This window comes from Odocoileus virginianus, chromosome X (genome assembly GCF_023699985.2).
Source record: "Odocoileus virginianus isolate 20LAN1187 ecotype Illinois chromosome X, Ovbor_1.2, whole genome shotgun sequence".
Lineage (NCBI taxonomy): Eukaryota > Metazoa > Chordata > Mammalia > Artiodactyla > Cervidae > Odocoileus > Odocoileus virginianus.
The window spans coordinates 21,580,422-21,597,249 of record NC_069708.1 but is presented as its reverse complement, the minus strand read 5'-3'; the positions used below and the strand labels follow the sequence as shown (position 1 = coordinate 21,597,249).

Below are 16,828 nucleotides of genomic sequence, written 5' to 3'. Positions count from 1 at the left end.
GTTCCTCTTCAGTTTCTGACATAAGGGTGGTGTCATCTGCATATGTGAGGTTATTGATATTTCTCCCAGCAATCTTGATTCCAGCTTGTGCTTCTTCCAGCCCAGCATTTCTCATGGTGTACTCTGCATATAAGTTAAATAAGCAAGGTGTCAATATACAGCCTTGATGTACTCCTTTTCTATTCAGAGACATTACTTTGCCAACAAAGGTCCATATAGTCAAGGCTATGGTTTTTCCAGTGGTCATGTATGGATGTGAGAGTTGGAATGTGAAGAGAGCTGAGCGCTGAGAAATTGATGCTTTTTTTTTTTCAATCAGTTTTGTTAGTTGGAGGTCAGTTACTTTACAATTTTGTAGTGGTTTTTGCCATACATTGACATGAATCAGCCATGGGTTTACATGTGTTCCCCATCCCGATCCCCCCTCCCATCTCCTACCCCATCCCATCCCTCTGGGTCTTCCAAGTGCACCAGCCCTGAGCACTTGTCTCATGCATCCAACCTGGGCTGGAGATCTGTTTCACCCTTGATAGTATACTTGTTTCAATGTTCTTGTCTCAGAACATCCCACCCTCGCCTTCTCCCACAGAGTCCAAATGTCTGTTCTGTACATCTGTGTCTCTTCTTCTGTTTTGCATATAGGATTATCATTACCATCTTTCTAAATTCCATATATATGTGTTAGTATACTATAATGGTCTTTATCTTTCTGGCTTACTTCACTCTGTATAATGGGCTCTGGTTTCAACCATCTGATTAGAACTGATTCAAATGAATTCTTTTTAAAGGCTGAGTAATATTCCATGGTGTATATGTACCATAGCTTCCTTATCCATTCATCTGCTGATGGGCATCTAGGTTGCTTGCATGTCCTGTCAATTATAAACAGTGCTGTGATGAATATGGGGGTACACATGTCTCTTTCAGATCTGGTTTCCTCGGTGTGTATGCCCAGAAGTAGGATTGCTGAGTCATATGGCAGTTCTATTTCCAGTTTTTTAAGGAATCTCCACACTGTTCTCCATAGCGGCTGTACTAGTTTGCATTCCCACCAACAGTGTAAGAGGGTTCCCTTTTCTCCACACCCTCTCCAGCATTTATTGCTTGTAGACTTTTGGATAGCAGCCATCCTGACTGGCGTGTAATGGTACCTCATTGTGGTTTTGATTTGCATTTCTCTGATAATGAGTGATGTTGAGCATCTTTTCATGTGTTTGTTAGCCATCTGTATGTCTTCTTTGGAGAAATGTCTGTTTAGTTCTTTGGCCCATTTTTTGATTGGGTCATTTACTTTTCTGGAATTGAGCTGCAGGAGTTGCTTGTATATTTTTGAGATTAATCCTTTGTCTGTTGCTTCATTTGCTATTATTTTCTCCCAATCTGAGGGCTGTCTTTTCACCTTGCTTATAGTTTCCTTTGTTGTGCAAAAGCTTTTAAGTTTCATTAGGTCCCATTTGTTTACTTTTGGTTTTATTTCCAATATTCTGGGAGGTGGGTCATAGAGGATCCTGCTGTGATTTATGTTGGAGAGAGATTTGCCTATGTTCTCCTCTAGGAGTTTTATAGTTTCTGGTCTTACATTTAGATCTTTAATCCATTTTGAGTTTCTTTTTGTGTATGGTGTTAGAAAGTGTTCTAGTTTCATTTTTTTATAAGTGGTTGACCAGTTTTCCCAGCACCACTAGTTTATTTGTTTTTTTTTTTTCATTTATTTTTATTAGTTGGAGGCTAATTACTTCACAACATTTCAGTGGATTTTGTCATACATTGACATGAATCAGTCATGGAGTTACATGTATTCCCCATCCTGATCCCCCCTCCCACCTCCCTCTCCACCTGATTCCTCTGGGTCTTCCCCCAGCACCACTTGTTAAAGAGGTTGTCTTTTTTTCCATTGTATATCCTTGCCTCCTTTGTAGAAGATAAGGTGTCCATAGGTTCATGGATTTATCTCTGGGCTTTCAATTCTGTTCCATTGATCTATATTTCTCTCTTTGTGCCAGTACCATACTGTCTTGATGACTGTGGCTTTGTAGTAGAGCCTGAAGTCAGGCAGGTTGATTCCTCCAGTCCCATTCTTCTTTCTCAAGATTGCTTTGGCTTTTGAGGTTTTTTGCATTTCCATACAAATTGTGAAATTATTTGTTCTGGTTCTGTGAAAAATACCATTGGTAGCTTGATAGGCATTGCATTGAATCTATAGCTTGCTTTGGGTAGTATAGCTATTTTGACAATATTGATTCTTCCAATCCATGAACACGGTATATTTCTCCATCTGTTCGTGTCCTCTTTGATTTCTTTCATCAGTGTTTTATAGTTTTCTATGTACAGGTCTTTTGTTTCTTTAGGTAGATATACTCCTAAGTATTTTATTCTTCTTGTTGCAATGGTGAATGGTATTGTTTCCTTAATTTCTCTTTCTGTTTTCTCATTGTTAGCATATAGGGATGCAAGGGATTTCTCTGTGTTAATTTTATATCCTGCAACTTTACTATATTCATTGATTAGCTCTAGTAATTTTCTGGTAGAGTCTTTAGGGTTTTCTATGTAGAGGATCATGTCATCTGCAAACAGAGAGAGTTTCACTTCTTCTTTTCCTATCTGGATTCTTTTTACTTCTTTTTCTACTCTGATTGCTGTTGCCAACACTTCCAAAACTATGTTGAATAGTAGCGGTGAGAGTGGGCACCCTTGTCTTGTTCCTGATTTTAGGGGAAATGCTTTCAATTTTTCACCATTGAGGGTAATGCTTGCTGTCGGTTTGTCATATATAGCTTTTATTATGCTGAGGTATGTTCCTTCTATTCCTGCTTTCTGGAGAGTTTTAATCATAAATGGATGTTGAATTTTGTCAAAGGCTTTTTCTGCATCTATTGAGATAATCATATGGTTTTTATCTTTCAATTTGTTAATGTGGTGTATTACATTGGTTGATTTGCAGATATTAAAGAATCCTTGCATTCCTGGGATAAAGCCGACTTGGTCATGGTGTATGATTTTTTTAATATGTTGTTGGATTCTGTTTGCTGGAATTTTGTTAAGGATTTTTGCATCTATGTTCATCAGTGATATTGGCCTGTAGTTTTCTTTTTTTGTGGCATCTTTGTCTGGTTTTGGAATTAGGGTGATGGTGGCCTCATAGAATGAGTTTGGAAGTTTACCTTCTTCTGCAATTGTCTGGAAGAGTTTGAGTAAGATAGGTGTTAGCTCTTCTCTAAATTTCTGGTAGAATTCAGCTGTGAAGCCATCTGGTCCTGGGCTTTTGTTTGCTGGAAGACTTCTGATTACAGTTTCGATTTCCTTGCTTGTGAAGGGTCTGTTAAGATCTTCTATTTCTTTCTGGTTCCGTTTTGGAAAGTTATACTTCTCTAAGAATTTGTCCATTTCTTCCAAGTTGTCCATTTTATTGGCATAGAGCTGCTGGTAGTAGTCTCTTATGATCCTTTGTATTTCAGTGTTGTCTGTTGTGATCTCTCCTTTTTCATTTGTAATTTTGTTAATTTGGTTCTTTTCCCTTTGTTTCTTAATGAGTCTTGCTAATGATTTGTTAATTTTGTTTATTTTTTCAAGAAACCAGCTTTTAGCTTTGTTAATTTTTGCTATGGTCTCTTTAGTTCCTTTTGCATTTATTTCTGCCCTAATTTTTAAGATTTCTTTCCTTCTACTAACCCTGAGGTTCTTCATTTCTTCCTTCTCTTGTTGCTTTAGGTATAGAGTTAGGTTATTTATTTGACCTTTTTCTTGTTTCTTGAGGTAAGCCTGTAATGCTATGAACCTTCCCCTTAGCACTGCTTTTACAGTGTCCCATAGGTTTTGGGTTGTTGTGTTTTCATTTTCATTCATTTCTATGCATATTTTGATTTCTTCTATGATTTGTTGGTTATTCAGAAGCGTGTTATTTAGCCTCCATATGTTTGAATTTTTAGTAATTTTTTCCTGTAGTTGAGATCTAATCTTACTGCACCGTGGTCAGAAAAGATGACTGGAATGATTTCAATTTTTTTGAATTTACCAAGGCTAGATTTATGGCCCAGGATGTGATCTATTCTGGAGAAGGTTCCGTGTGCACTTGAGAAAAAGGTGAAGTTGATTGTTTTGGGGTGAAATGTCCTATAGATATCAATTAGGTCTAGCTGGTCCATTGTGTCATTTAAGGTTTGTGTTTCCTTGTTAATTTTCTGTTTAGTTGATCCATCCATAGTTGTGAGTGGGGTATTAAAGTCTCCCACTATTATTGTGTTACTATTAATTTCCTCTTTCATACTCATTAGCATTTGCCTTACATATTGTGGTGCTCCTATGTTGGGTGCATATATATTTATAATTGTTATATCTTCTTCTTGTATTGATCCTTTGATCATTATGTAGTGCCCTTCTTTGTCTCTTTTCACATCCTTTATTTGAAAGTCTATTTTATCTGATATGAGTATTGAGACTCCTGCTTTCTTTTGGTCTCTATTTGTGTAGAGTGTCTTTTTCCAGCCCTTCACTTTTAGTCCGTATGTGTCCCTTGTTTTGAGGTGGGTCTCTTGTAGACAGCATATATAGGGGTCTTGTTTTTGTATCCATTCAGCCAGTCTTTGTCTTTTGGTTGGAGCATTCAAACCATTTACATTTAAGGTAATTATTGATAGGTGTGGTCCCGTTGCCATTTACTTTGTTGTTTTGGGTTCACGTTTATACCCTCTTTCTGTGTTTCCTGTCTAGAGAAGATCCTTAAGCATTTGTTGGAGAGCTGGTTTGGTGGTGCTGAATTCTCTCAGCTTTTGCTTGTCTGTAAAACTTTTGAATTCTCCTTCATATCTGAATGAGATCCTTGCTGAGTACAGTAATCTAGGTTGTAGGTTATTCTCTTTCATTGTCCTGCCATTCCCTTCTGTCCCGAAGGGTTTCTATTGATAGATCAGCTGTTATCCTTATAGGAGTCCCTTTGTGTGTTATTTGTTGTTTCTCCCTTACTGCTTTTAATCTTTGTTCTCTGTGTTTGATCTTTGTTAATTTGATTAATATGTGTCTTGGGGTGTTTTGCCTTGGGTTTATCCTATTTGGGACTCTCTGAGTTTCTTGGACTTGGGTAGCTATTTCCTTCCCCATTTTAGGGAAGTTTTCAGCTATTATCTCCTCGAGTATTTTCTCATGGCCTTTCTTTTTGTCTTCTTCTTTGGGGACTCCTATGATTCGAATGTTGGGGTGTTTCACATTGTCCCAGAGGTCCCTGAGGTTGTCCTCACTTCTTTTGATTCTTTTTTCTTTTTTCCTCTCTGCTTCATTTATTTCCACCTTTTATCTTCTAACTCACTTATCCTATCTTCTGTCTCTGTTTTTCTACTCTTGGTTCCATCCAGAGTGTTTTTGATCTCATTTATTGCATTATTCAATTTCAATTGACTCTTTTTTATTTCTTCTAGGTCCTTGTTAAACATTTCTTACGTCTTCTCAATCTTTGTCTCCAGGCTATTTATCTGTAACTCCATTTTGCTTTCAAGATTTTGGATCATTTTTATTATCATTATTCTGAATTCTTTTTCAGGTAGATTCCCTATTTCCTCCTCTTTTGTTTGACTTGGTGGGTATTTTTCATGTTCCTTTACCTGTTGGGTATTTCTCTGCCTTTTCATCTTGTTTAGATTGCTGTGTCTGGAGTGGACTTTCTGTATTCTGGTGGTCTGTTGTTCCCTTTTATTGTGGAGGTTTCTCCCAGTGGGTGGGTTTGGATGATTGGCTTGTCAAGGTTTCCTGGTTAGGGAAGCTTGCGTCAGTGTTCTGGTGTGTGGAACTGGATTTCTTCTCTCTGGACTGCAATGGAGCATCCAGTAGTGAGTTTTGAGATGGGTCTATGTGTTTGGTGTGACTTTGGGCAGCCTCTATGTTGACGCTCAGGGCTATGTTCCTGTGTTGCTGGAGAATTTGCATGGCATGTCTTGCTCCGGAACTTATTGGCTCTTGGGTGGTGGTTGGTTTTAGTGTAGGTATGGAGGCTTTTGGATGATCTCTTATTACTTAATGTTCCCTGTAGTCAGGAGTTTTCTGGTTTTCTCAGGTTTTGGGCTTAAGTCTCCTGCCTTTGTATTTCAGTCTTATTCTTCCAGTAGCCTCAAGACTTCTCCAACTATACAGCACTGATAATAAAACTTCTAGGTTAATGGTGAAAAGATTTTCCACAGTGAGGGACACCCAGAGAAGTTCACAGAGTTACATGAAGAAGAGGAGAGGGAGGAGGGAGGTAGAGATGAGCAGGAGGAGAAACAGTGGGACTCAAGGGGAGAGAGACAGATCTACACAGTACTCTTTTCCCTAAGTGTTCTCTGTAGCCCAGAACACCCACAGAGATTCACAGAATTGGACTGAGAAGAGAAGGGGGAGGGAGGAGATAGAGGTGATCTGGGGGAGAAAAAGGAGAGTCAAAAGGGGGAGAGAGTAATCATCACACTCCTGAGTAAAATGGGTACTGAGGTTGGATTCTTAAATTTCAAAAATTGATATCAAATACTGAAAAGCAAAGATTAAAAATCTAGAGTAGAGGTTAGACTCTTAAAAATACAATATTAAAAACAGAAACAAAAACAAAAAAATTTAAGAAATATATTTGAAGTTCGCTTTAAAAACAGGGTCTTTTCTTTGCAAGGTTATAGTGAAATGAAAATGAAGATTAAGGGGTGATACTGGAGTAATAGAGGACTTTAAAAGAAAATTTTAAAAATTAAAAAAATTTAATAAAAAGAAAAATAGTAAAAATATACGAAAATCAATATGAAAATTAAGGAGTAATAGAGGGGTAATAGAGGACTTTAAAATAAAATAAAAGAAAAGAAAAAAACAGAAAAAAGTTCTTTTAATAAAAAAAGTAAAAATATATGAAAATGAAAATGAAATTTAAGGAGTAATAGACGAGTAATAGAGGCCTTTAAAAGAAAATAAAAGAAAATGAAAATTAAGGAGTAATAGAGGAGTAATAGGGAATTTTAAAAGAAAAAAAAGGAAAAAAATTTTTTTTAGTTAAAAAAAAGTAAAAATATATCTAGGAAATTCTCTGAAGCTGTTGTGGGCAGTGTGTGTTCAGTTCAGTTTCAGATAGCTCCTTGTTCCAGCTTACACTTCTCGATATCTATAGGCCCCTTCTGGTGTAGTCGGTGTTAACTACAGGGATTTTAATCTGTTGCACCTGTCACTTCTGAAGTGGTTCCCTTTGATTATTTGGCTTCTGTTTGCAGGTCTTTTCAATGTCTAATTTCCGCTCTGACACAAGTGGGCGGAGGTGGTCTCTTGTTTAGGTTCGCTTCTTCAGTCGTGCTGCGGGGAGGGGCGGGCACTGCAGACGAATATCACTGGCCTGTGTGAGGAGTACTCAGTGTTCCGGCCACACTGGGTTTGCCCCTGCTTGCAGCGTGTGTGCTTTCCCCGTCTACACTGCTCAGGCTCCAGGATGCTCTATAGGGAGTGGGCCCTGTGTTGCGTGCAGTTCCAGTTTTCGAGTATTCCACAAAAGTGCAGACTCGGTTGGGCCTGCGTTTTGTGCCTTCCCCGGCCCAAGCAGCTCAGGCAGCCAGGAACTTGACGAGTGCACTCTCCCCAGGTGTGGTGTGCCTTTTCCCCTCTGCGGTCCCAGCCTCAGTTTCCACTGGCGCTGGTCCGGTGTGCCTTGTGTCTGTTCTGGGGAGCTGGTCTCTAGCTGTGACCCTCCTGGCGGATGTCAACCATCCAGAATCTCAGGAAGTCTTTGGTTACAAACTGGAAGCCTGTTTGCAGTTTGGTAGGGGATGTCTCTCTGGGGCCAAGTTTGCCCCTTTCCCCTCCCCCCTGCCTCCTGCCTCTGGCGGGGGATGGGCAGGTCCACAGCCAGCTAGCTCTTCTCTGGAATTGCTCAGTCCTTCCTTTGTTCCTAAGCAATGCCGCCCCCTCCTCTCCGCTCAGCCCCCATTTGCTGGTGGTGGATGCGAGCATCTGGGGTACTTTTCTGCTGGGAGTTGCTTTTAGGCAAGTAATCTGTGGGTTTTATTTATTTTTCCTCCCAGTTAGGTTGCCCTCCGAGATTCATAAACTTCCCAGAGACCCGCCAGTGAGAGGGTTTCCTGGTGTTTGGAAACTTCCTCTATTACGACTCCCTTCCTGGGACTGGTCTCCATCCCTAACTCTTTTATCTCTCTTTTTATCTTTTATATTTTGTCCTACCTCCTTTTGAAGACAATGGGCTGCTTTTCTGGGCACCTGATGTCCCTTGCTTGCGATCAGAAGTTGTTTTGTGGAGTTTGCTCAGCGTTCAAATGTTCTTTTGATGAATTTTTAGGGGAAAAGTGGTCTCCTCGCCCTATTCCTCTGCCATCTTAGCTCCACCTCCCAAAATCTTTTTTTTAAACGTGTAGGGCAGCAAAACTTCCTGCACCACAGCCGTAAGCTGCCTGTGCCTAAGCGTGCACACTCGCATCTAACTCTTTGCAACACCATGGACTGTAGCCCACCAAGCTTCTCTCTCCACGGTATTCTCTGGGCAAGAATGCTGGAGTGAGTGGTCATTCCCTTCTCCAGGGGATCTTCCCGACACAGAGATCCAACCTGCATCTCCTGTGTCTCTTGCTTGAAGGTGGCTTCTTTACCACAGAGCCACCTGGTGAGCACTAACTCCCCTCCCCCAGGTAAATAAATAGAACACCAGATCACAAAAGCTACCCAAGGGGCTGGTGGCTTGGGGGCAGAGAGTTGGACCCACAATAGGGCAGAAGGAGCAGGTGAGAATGTGCTGGAAAGGTGGATTCTCCCACTTTGCCCTCTCAGGGGCCCCAGTTCTAACACTGCCCTGGGTGGCTGGGTCTATCCTGTCTGATAGGTCAGAGGTAGAGGCTGAACCCAACTCTCAGCTTCTACATGTGTTTCTAGTAGGGGAGGAAGACGATGGCTTCAATCCCTCTGCCCCAGAGCAGAGGCAAGATTCTCTGAAACTCAGGCAGACGGGACGTGTGGGAGATTGAGCATCTTCTTGTGGAGGATGAGTGCAGGGACTCATAGAAAGTCAATTCTCTGAGCACGTGGTCTGGAAGCTTCTACCACCCTCATCTCATTGATTTTTGTCCCCTCTCCCTGATGAGGGGAGGGGGCCATGGTGGCCCCCTCTTGCCTGGTTTCCAACAACCACAAGTGTTCCCCAGAGAGGGCGAGGACAGGTGTGGGCCCTGCCCATCCCGGGTTTTCCTCTCACAGCTGTTTCCTTGCAGCTGGATGAAAGCTTCCAGCTCTTAGGGAGTGAAGCCCTTGTATGGGATCTTGTTCTTGTCCAGGGTGCAAGTCGCAATGCACTACAGGGTCAAATAGTTGAAGGGCTGAATGGTGCTCTTGGCCAGCAGCTTCTCATGCAGTAATAGCTTGTAGACTGTCTTCTTGAATGTACTAATGGCATCAATGTGTGCCCCCGCCTCTGTCAGGGAATTCGTGATCCCCAGGCAGTTGTTCTGATTTGTGATGTGCACTGGCATGTTGTTATTAAAGTCCCAGCTGTCTGGGTCAGCCCCACAGTCGAGGGTACCTTGACCACCTGGAGGGAGGGGGATCTGCCCACCTAGAAGTGGCCCTCGTTTGTGGTCTGTGTCCACTGCCATGTGCAGGAGTGAAGACATTCTGGCTGTGATTGTTGTGGCTCACCAAGGCCCCCCAGTGCAGCAGGCTCTGCACCACATCCAGGTGATCAGCTGCCGAGGTGGCCCACGGCAGCTGCGCACCCTCGATGCTCTCTTCATTGAAGTGTATGGAGCTGCCAGCAACCATGCTGGCACCGCTCAGGTCCTCCGGGTACTCAACCACATCTAGCTGGCTGCAATGGGAGGTGATGACAAGCAGTGTCCCCACCTTAATCCCCCACCCCTGTCCCCCGCTGGCCAACTAGCCCATCAGCTCATCCAGCTCCTCCCTGCTCTGGCTGCTGGGCAGCCTCTGAAGCATCTGAAGCTTGTCAACATGGCCTGTGTTGTATACGGTGGTGTAGAGGTCTACCATTTGGGCCTCTGCCAGAACATGGGCTGGCCACCCAAAGGGTTGGGGGGACAGGGGCCCAAGGACTAAAGCCCAGAGGGGCAGGCTGCAAATTTCACCATCTCTCCCGCTGCCATACTAGGTGTGTCTCCTTATGACTTTTCTTAATAACATTTTTTTCCTCTGGCTTACCTTAAGAATACAGTATTTAGGGGCTTCCCTGGTGGCTCAGTGGTAAAGAATCTGCCTGGCAATTCAGGAGTGACTGGTGCCATCAATGATCTGAGAAGATCCCACGTGTTGTGGAGCAAATAAACCCGTGTGTGCCACAACTATTGAGCCAGTGTTCTAGAGCCTCAGAGCTTCAACAACTGAGCCCACAAACCCTAGAAGCTGTGATCCACAACAGAAACCACCACAATGAGAAGGGTGAGGCCCGCCACTAGAGAGTGGACTTGGCTCATCCCAACTAGAGAACACCTCCATGCAGCAACAAAGACTTAGCACAGCTCCCCCCCCCCACAAACACAAAACAAATAAAATTATTTTTTAAAAAAGAATACAGTATATAAGGCATGAGTGAGTGTGCATTGTCAGTTGTGTCTGACGCTTGGTGGTCCCATCGACTGTAGCCTGCCAGGCTCCTCTGTCCATGGGATTTTCCAGGCTAGAATACCAGAGTGGGTTGCCATTTCCTTCTCCAGGGGATCTTCCCCACCCAAGGATCAAACCCACGTATCTTGCTTGTCTCCTGCCCTGGCAGTCGGATTCTTTACCACTAGTGCCCAGGTAATGGATATAACATACAAAATATGTGTTAATCAACTGTTTATGTTAACCGTAAGGCTTCCAGTCAACAGTAGACTATTAGTAGTGAAGTTTTGGAAGAGTCTAAAGTTATACTTGGATTCTTGACTCAGAGCGGGTGTTGGTACCCCTAACCCCCACGTTGTTCATGGGGCAGTGGAACTGTCATTGCTGCTTCCACGACCTAATACTTCACTGGGACAGTGTTTTGCATGCTTGTTCTAGGAATGCTGGATAAAGACCAAAGGGAATTCTCCGACTAAGGGACTGCCACGTGCAGAGAGATGACAGCAGAGTGTGCAATTGACTCCCCATCGCATCTCCCTTATCCTCTCCCAGGTGTCTGAAGAGAAACAGCGGAGAATCCCTGGAGGACAAAGAAGTCACAGCCTTGATTAGGACTAAAATGTGGCAGGTAGATGATGACAGTAAAGCATCAATACAATGGCCCAGTATGGCCAGTGGAAAAAACTAGCACGGGGTGCAGGCTCACTGTGGATTACCGCCAATGGAATGTATGTTGCTCCAGTGGCCCTGGCTATTGGACACTCCTCCATGGGGCTTTTGTGCTCCTACACATCTTGCTGAGTGTGACAGGAAAGCAAGGCCCCGAGTGCTCTTTCCCTGGCATTTCTCAGGTTTGTGCTTACAGCAAATGACTTGAAGGCTGGTTTCCAGGCTGCTCTTAGGCAGCAGGTTGCCCAGGCTCAGGGTCCTTTCCTGTAAGGCAACTCAGTGCACATACTGGCATTTATCAAGGATGATCTGCGTCACCTCTGTGGGAACTCAGGATTAGGAAACTCACAGGGAATCTTCCCTGTGGCTATAAGAGAAAGAGACCTTTCCCTCCTTCCCTTTTCTTAGAATATTTCCTTGAGAAAATTGGTATTTGTAAACCCTTCCTCTGCCCCTCGGATACATATGTAAATCTTAAAAGGGTAAACGAGCCTTCTGTCAGCAAAACAACCCAGTAATAATTTTGTTTTGGGACTAGGAGCCATCTCCTTGAAATATAAACACCAAAGAAGACGGTGTTCTTTCTCTCTGTCATCCTGCGACCTTAGCCTCACGGCCTGGCTCTAAGCTGGAACTCAGTTCAGTTCAGTTCAGTCCCTCAGTCCTGTTCGACTCCTTGTGACCCCATGGGCTGCAGCATGCCAGGATTCCCTGTCCATCACCAAGTCCTGGGGCTTGCTCAAACTCATGTCCATTGAGTCAGTGATGCCATCCAATCATCTCATCCACTGTTGTCCCCTTCTCCTACAGCCTTCCCATCTTTCCCAGCAACAGGGTCTTTTCTAATGAGTCAGTTATTCACATCAGGTGGCCAAAGTATTGGAGCTTCAGCTGCAGCATCAGTCCTTCCAATGAATATTCAGGACTCATTTCCTTTAGGATGGACTGGTTGGATCTCCTAGCAGTCCAAGGGACTCTCAAGAGTCTTCTCCAACACCACAGTTCAAAGGCATCAGTTCTCTGCCCCTCAGCTCTCTTTATGGTCCAACTCTCACATCCATACATGACTACTGGAAAAACCATAGCTTTGACTAGATTGACCTTTGTGGGCAAAGTAATGTCTCTGATTTTTAATATGCTCTCTTGGATTGTCATAGCTGTTCTTCCAAGGAGCAAGCACCTTTGAATTTTGTAGCTGCAGTCACCATCTGCAGTGATTTTGGAGCTCAAGAAAATAAAGTTTCTCACTGTTTCCATTGTTTCCCCAAGTATTTGCCGTGAAATGGTGGGATCAGATGCCATTATCTTCGTTTCCTGAGTGTTGCATTTTAAGCCAGCTTTTTCACTCTCCTTTTCCATGTTCATAAAGAGGCTCACTAGTTTCTGTTTGGTTTCTGCCTTAAGGGTGGTGTAATTTGTGCATCTGAAGTTATTGATATTTCTCCCGGCAATCTTGATTCCAGTTTGTGCTTCATCCAGCCAGGCATTTCCCATGATGTACTCTGCATAGAAGTTTTTTTTCTTATTTTATAAAATTATCACAGATATTTAATATGAAATGCTCAATATGCAGATTACTATACAATTGCAATAAGTTATTTAAAAATTTTTAAATTGTAGAAGCAAGAGTTGGCAGTTTTTAAAATAATCTTATTTAGATATCATCTGTCTCATGGGAATTTCTTTTTTCTAAATAATTTTTTGGAGGCTAATTAGTTTACAATATCATGGTGATTTTGCCATGCATTCACATGAATCAGCCATGGGTGTACGTATGTTCCCCATCGTGACCCTCCCTCCCACCCCCTTCCCCATCCCATCTCTCAGGGTCATCCCAGTGTACCAAACCTGAGAACCCTGCCTCATGCATCGAACCTGGACTGGCGATCTAGTTCACATATGTTAATAAACATGTTTCAATGCTATTCTCTCAAATCATCCCACCCTCACCTTCGCCCAAAGAGTGCAACAGTCTGTTCTTTACATCTGTGTCTCTTTTGCTGTCTCACATATAGGGTCATTGTTACCATCTTTCTAAATTCCATATATTGCATAGAAGTTAAATAAGCAGGATGACAATATACAGCTTTCACATGTCCTTTCCCAAGTTTGAACCAGTCTGTTGTTTCATGTCCAGTTCTAACTGTTGCTTCTTGACCTGCATACAGATTTCTCAGGAGGCAGGTCAGGTGGCCTGGTATTCCCATCTCTTAAAGAATTTTCTGCAGTTTGTTGAGATCCACACAGCCAACAGCTTTAGCATAGTCAATAAAGCAGAAATACGTGTTTTTCTGGAATTCTCTTGCTTGTTTTATGATCCAGCAGATGTTGGCAATTTGATCTCTGGCTCCTCTACCTTCTAAATCCAGCTTGAACATCTGCAAGTTCTAGGCTCATGTTCTGTTGAAGCCTCGCTTGAAGAATTGTTAGCATTACTTTGCTAGTGTTTGAGATGAGTGCAACTGTGTGGTAGTTTGAACATTCTTTGGCATTGCCTTTCTTTGGGATTGGAATGAAAACTGACCTTTTCCAGTCCTGTGGCCACTGCTGAGTTTTCCAAATTTGCTGACATATTGATTGCAGTTCTTTTTTTTTTTTTTTTTTTTGCCTTTTGAAAATGTTTATTTTTTTACTTATTTATTTTTCATTTATTTTTATTAGTTGGAGGCTAATTACTTCACATTTCAGTGGGTTTTGTCATACATTGACATGAATCAGCCATGGAGTTACATGTATTCCCCATCCCAATCCCCCCTCCCACCTCCCTCTCCACCCAATTCTTCTGGGTATTCCCAGTGCACCAGGCCCGAGCACTTGTCTCATGCATCCCACCTGGGCTGGTGATCTGTTTCACCCTAGATAATATACATGCTGTTCTTTTGAAACATCCCACCCTCGCCTTCTCCCACAGAGTCCAAAAGTCTGTTCTGTACATCTGTGTCTCTTTTTCTGTTTTGCATATAGGGTTATCATTACCACCTTTCTAAATTCCATATATATGTGTTAGTATACTGTATTGGTGTTTATCTTTCTGGCTTACTTCACTCTGTATAATAGGCTCCAGTTTCATCCATCTCATTAGAACTGATTCAAATGAATTCTTTTTAATGGCTGAGTAATATTCCATGGCATATATGTACCACAGCTTCCTTATCTATTCGTCTGCTGATGGGCATCTATGTTGCTTCCATGTCCTGGCTATTATAAACAGTGCTGCGATGAACATTGGGGTGCACATGTCTCTTTCAGATCTGGTTTCCTCAGTGTGTATGCCCAGAAGTGGTATTCCTGGGTCATATGGCAATTCTATTTCCAGTTTTTTAAGAAATCTCCACACTGTTCTCCATAGTGGCTGTACTAGTTTGCATTCCCACCAACAGTGTAAGAGGGTTCCCTTTTCTCCACACCCTCTCCAGCATTTATTGCTTGTAGACTTTTGGATAGCAGCCATCCTGACTGGCGTGTAATGGTACCTCATTGTGGTTTTGATTTTCGCTTCTCTGATGATGACTGATGTTGAGCATCTTTTCATGTGTTTGTTAGCCATCTGTATGTCTTCTTTGGAGAAATGTCTGTTTAGATTCTTTGGCCCATTTTTTGATTGGGTCATTTATTTTTCTGGAATTGAGCTGCAGGAGTTGCTCGTATATTTTTGAGATTAATCCTTTGTCTGTTGCTTCATTTGCTATTATTTTCTCCCAATATGAGGGCTGTTTTTTCACCTTACTTATAGTTTCCTTTGTTGTGCAAAAGCTTTTAAGTTTCATTAGGTCCCATTTGTTTATTTTTGGTTTTATTTCCAATATTCTGGGAGGTGGGTCATAGAGGATCCTGCTGTGATTTATGTCAGAGAGTGTTTTGCCTATGTTCTCCTCTAGGAGTTTTATAGTTTCTGGTCTTACATTTAGATCTCTAATCCATTTTGAGTTTATTTTTGTGTATCTAAAAAGGGACACCTACTATCTAATGCTCCCATATGCTGGGGCAAAAATAGAGCCATCCCCAGAAGTTAGCCGACAACTTAATTATAATGATTGCAAATAACTGGGATGTTTGCCTGAAGAAATATACAGTACAACCATTCCTGTGTTTTCCAATCCTAGCTTAGGTCCTCCTTTTGCCTGGCCAGGAACTGATTGAGATTGGATCCCTCAGTCACACTGGTTTACTCCAAATGGGACCTACTGGATATGTGGCTCTTACTTATGGGTGTGGCTTCCCCTGGCTGGATAGGAAGATGTACCCTAGGTCTAACTTTTACTCATGGCTTCAGTTTTCAGTGAAGGTGAACGTCACATCTCTATAGTCACTGTATAGTCCATGGAATTCTCCAGGCCAGAACACTGGAGTGGGTAGCCTTTCCCTTCTCCAGGGTATCTTCCTGACTCAGGAATCGAACCGGGGTCTCTTGCATTGCAGGCGGATTCTTTACCAACTGAGCCATGAGGGAAGGAAATGGCAACCCACTCCAGTACTCTCGCCTGGAAAATCCCATGGACAGAGGAGCCTGGTAGGCTACAGTCCATGGGGTTGCAAAGAGTCGGACACGACTGAGTGACTTCACTTCAGTTTTCAGAGAACCCTACTGATCTGCTACACCTAAAAACTCGTTGGGCAAGAGCTGTATTTCACTGGTATGATTATCTGGCTACAATATTCGTTTCCTCTCTGGGGACTACAGATCAGATGTTACAATCAGCTGATGCTTTGACTAACTTTCAGCCCTTAATACTGAACAAATACAAATTAGAAAGGTGGTTTTTCGAAACAGATTGGCCTCAGATATTCTGACGGCTGCACAAGGAGGGACTTGAGCCATTATTCATACCCAGTGTTGTACATATATACCAGATATGAGTACTGATGCTACTCACTTTACTGAACACATGAACAAGATGATTCAGGCTATGGACTCTCCTGAAGCCTCAGTCACCTCACTTTGGGAAACGTTAACTAGCTCCCCATGGTGGAAAACAATCTTAATCGTAATCATTCTATTTGTTCTGTTTTTCCTGTTTGCTCCCTGCATCTGTAACTGTGTAACTGGATATGTTTCTAACTGTTTGAAAGCTTTTAAGTTACAAATGATTGTCCAGGCTCCTACCAGTGCCACAGCCTCCTCCAACTATTACTTGGAGGCCCTGGATCAGAAACCCTCAGTATAAGGGTTAGGAGAATATGTTGCCTCAACAATTTAGGGACCGTGCCCCTCAACAGCAGGAAGTAGTTATGGAATGAAAACGATGCCCCTTTCCCTTGGCAACATAATTCTCCTAAAAGAAAAGGGGGGAATGAGAGAGTCAATTCCTAGGCAGGTTGATAAGAAGTCTGGAGTCTGCAAAGAGGAGAAAGGGGCCTGGGGCTCTCAAAGTGGAGATAGGGGTCTGGAATTCTCAAGGAGTAGGAAAGGACAAACACCTTTTTTTTTTTCTCTCTACATTCCTTAGTCACATAAAACGTTTTTTCCTTTAAGCCCAGAACTGATGATTACACAACAAACAACTCGGTTCAAACTCTGTACTAAGGATTGTATGATAACAATGTATCCTGCTTGAGGACAGTTTCTCCTTCCTGAAAACCTTCTGGCTAATCCTGTCATCTTAAAATG

At 42.5% G+C, this 16,828-nt stretch overlaps 1 pseudogene; it reads left to right on the top strand.

Moving 5' to 3' along the window:
* Positions 1–16,385, top strand: part of LOC110148472 (endogenous retrovirus group PABLB member 1 Env polyprotein-like) — a 58,080-nt pseudogene extending 41,695 nt beyond the window's left edge.
* The last annotated feature ends 443 nt before the right edge of the window (positions 16,386–16,828 follow it).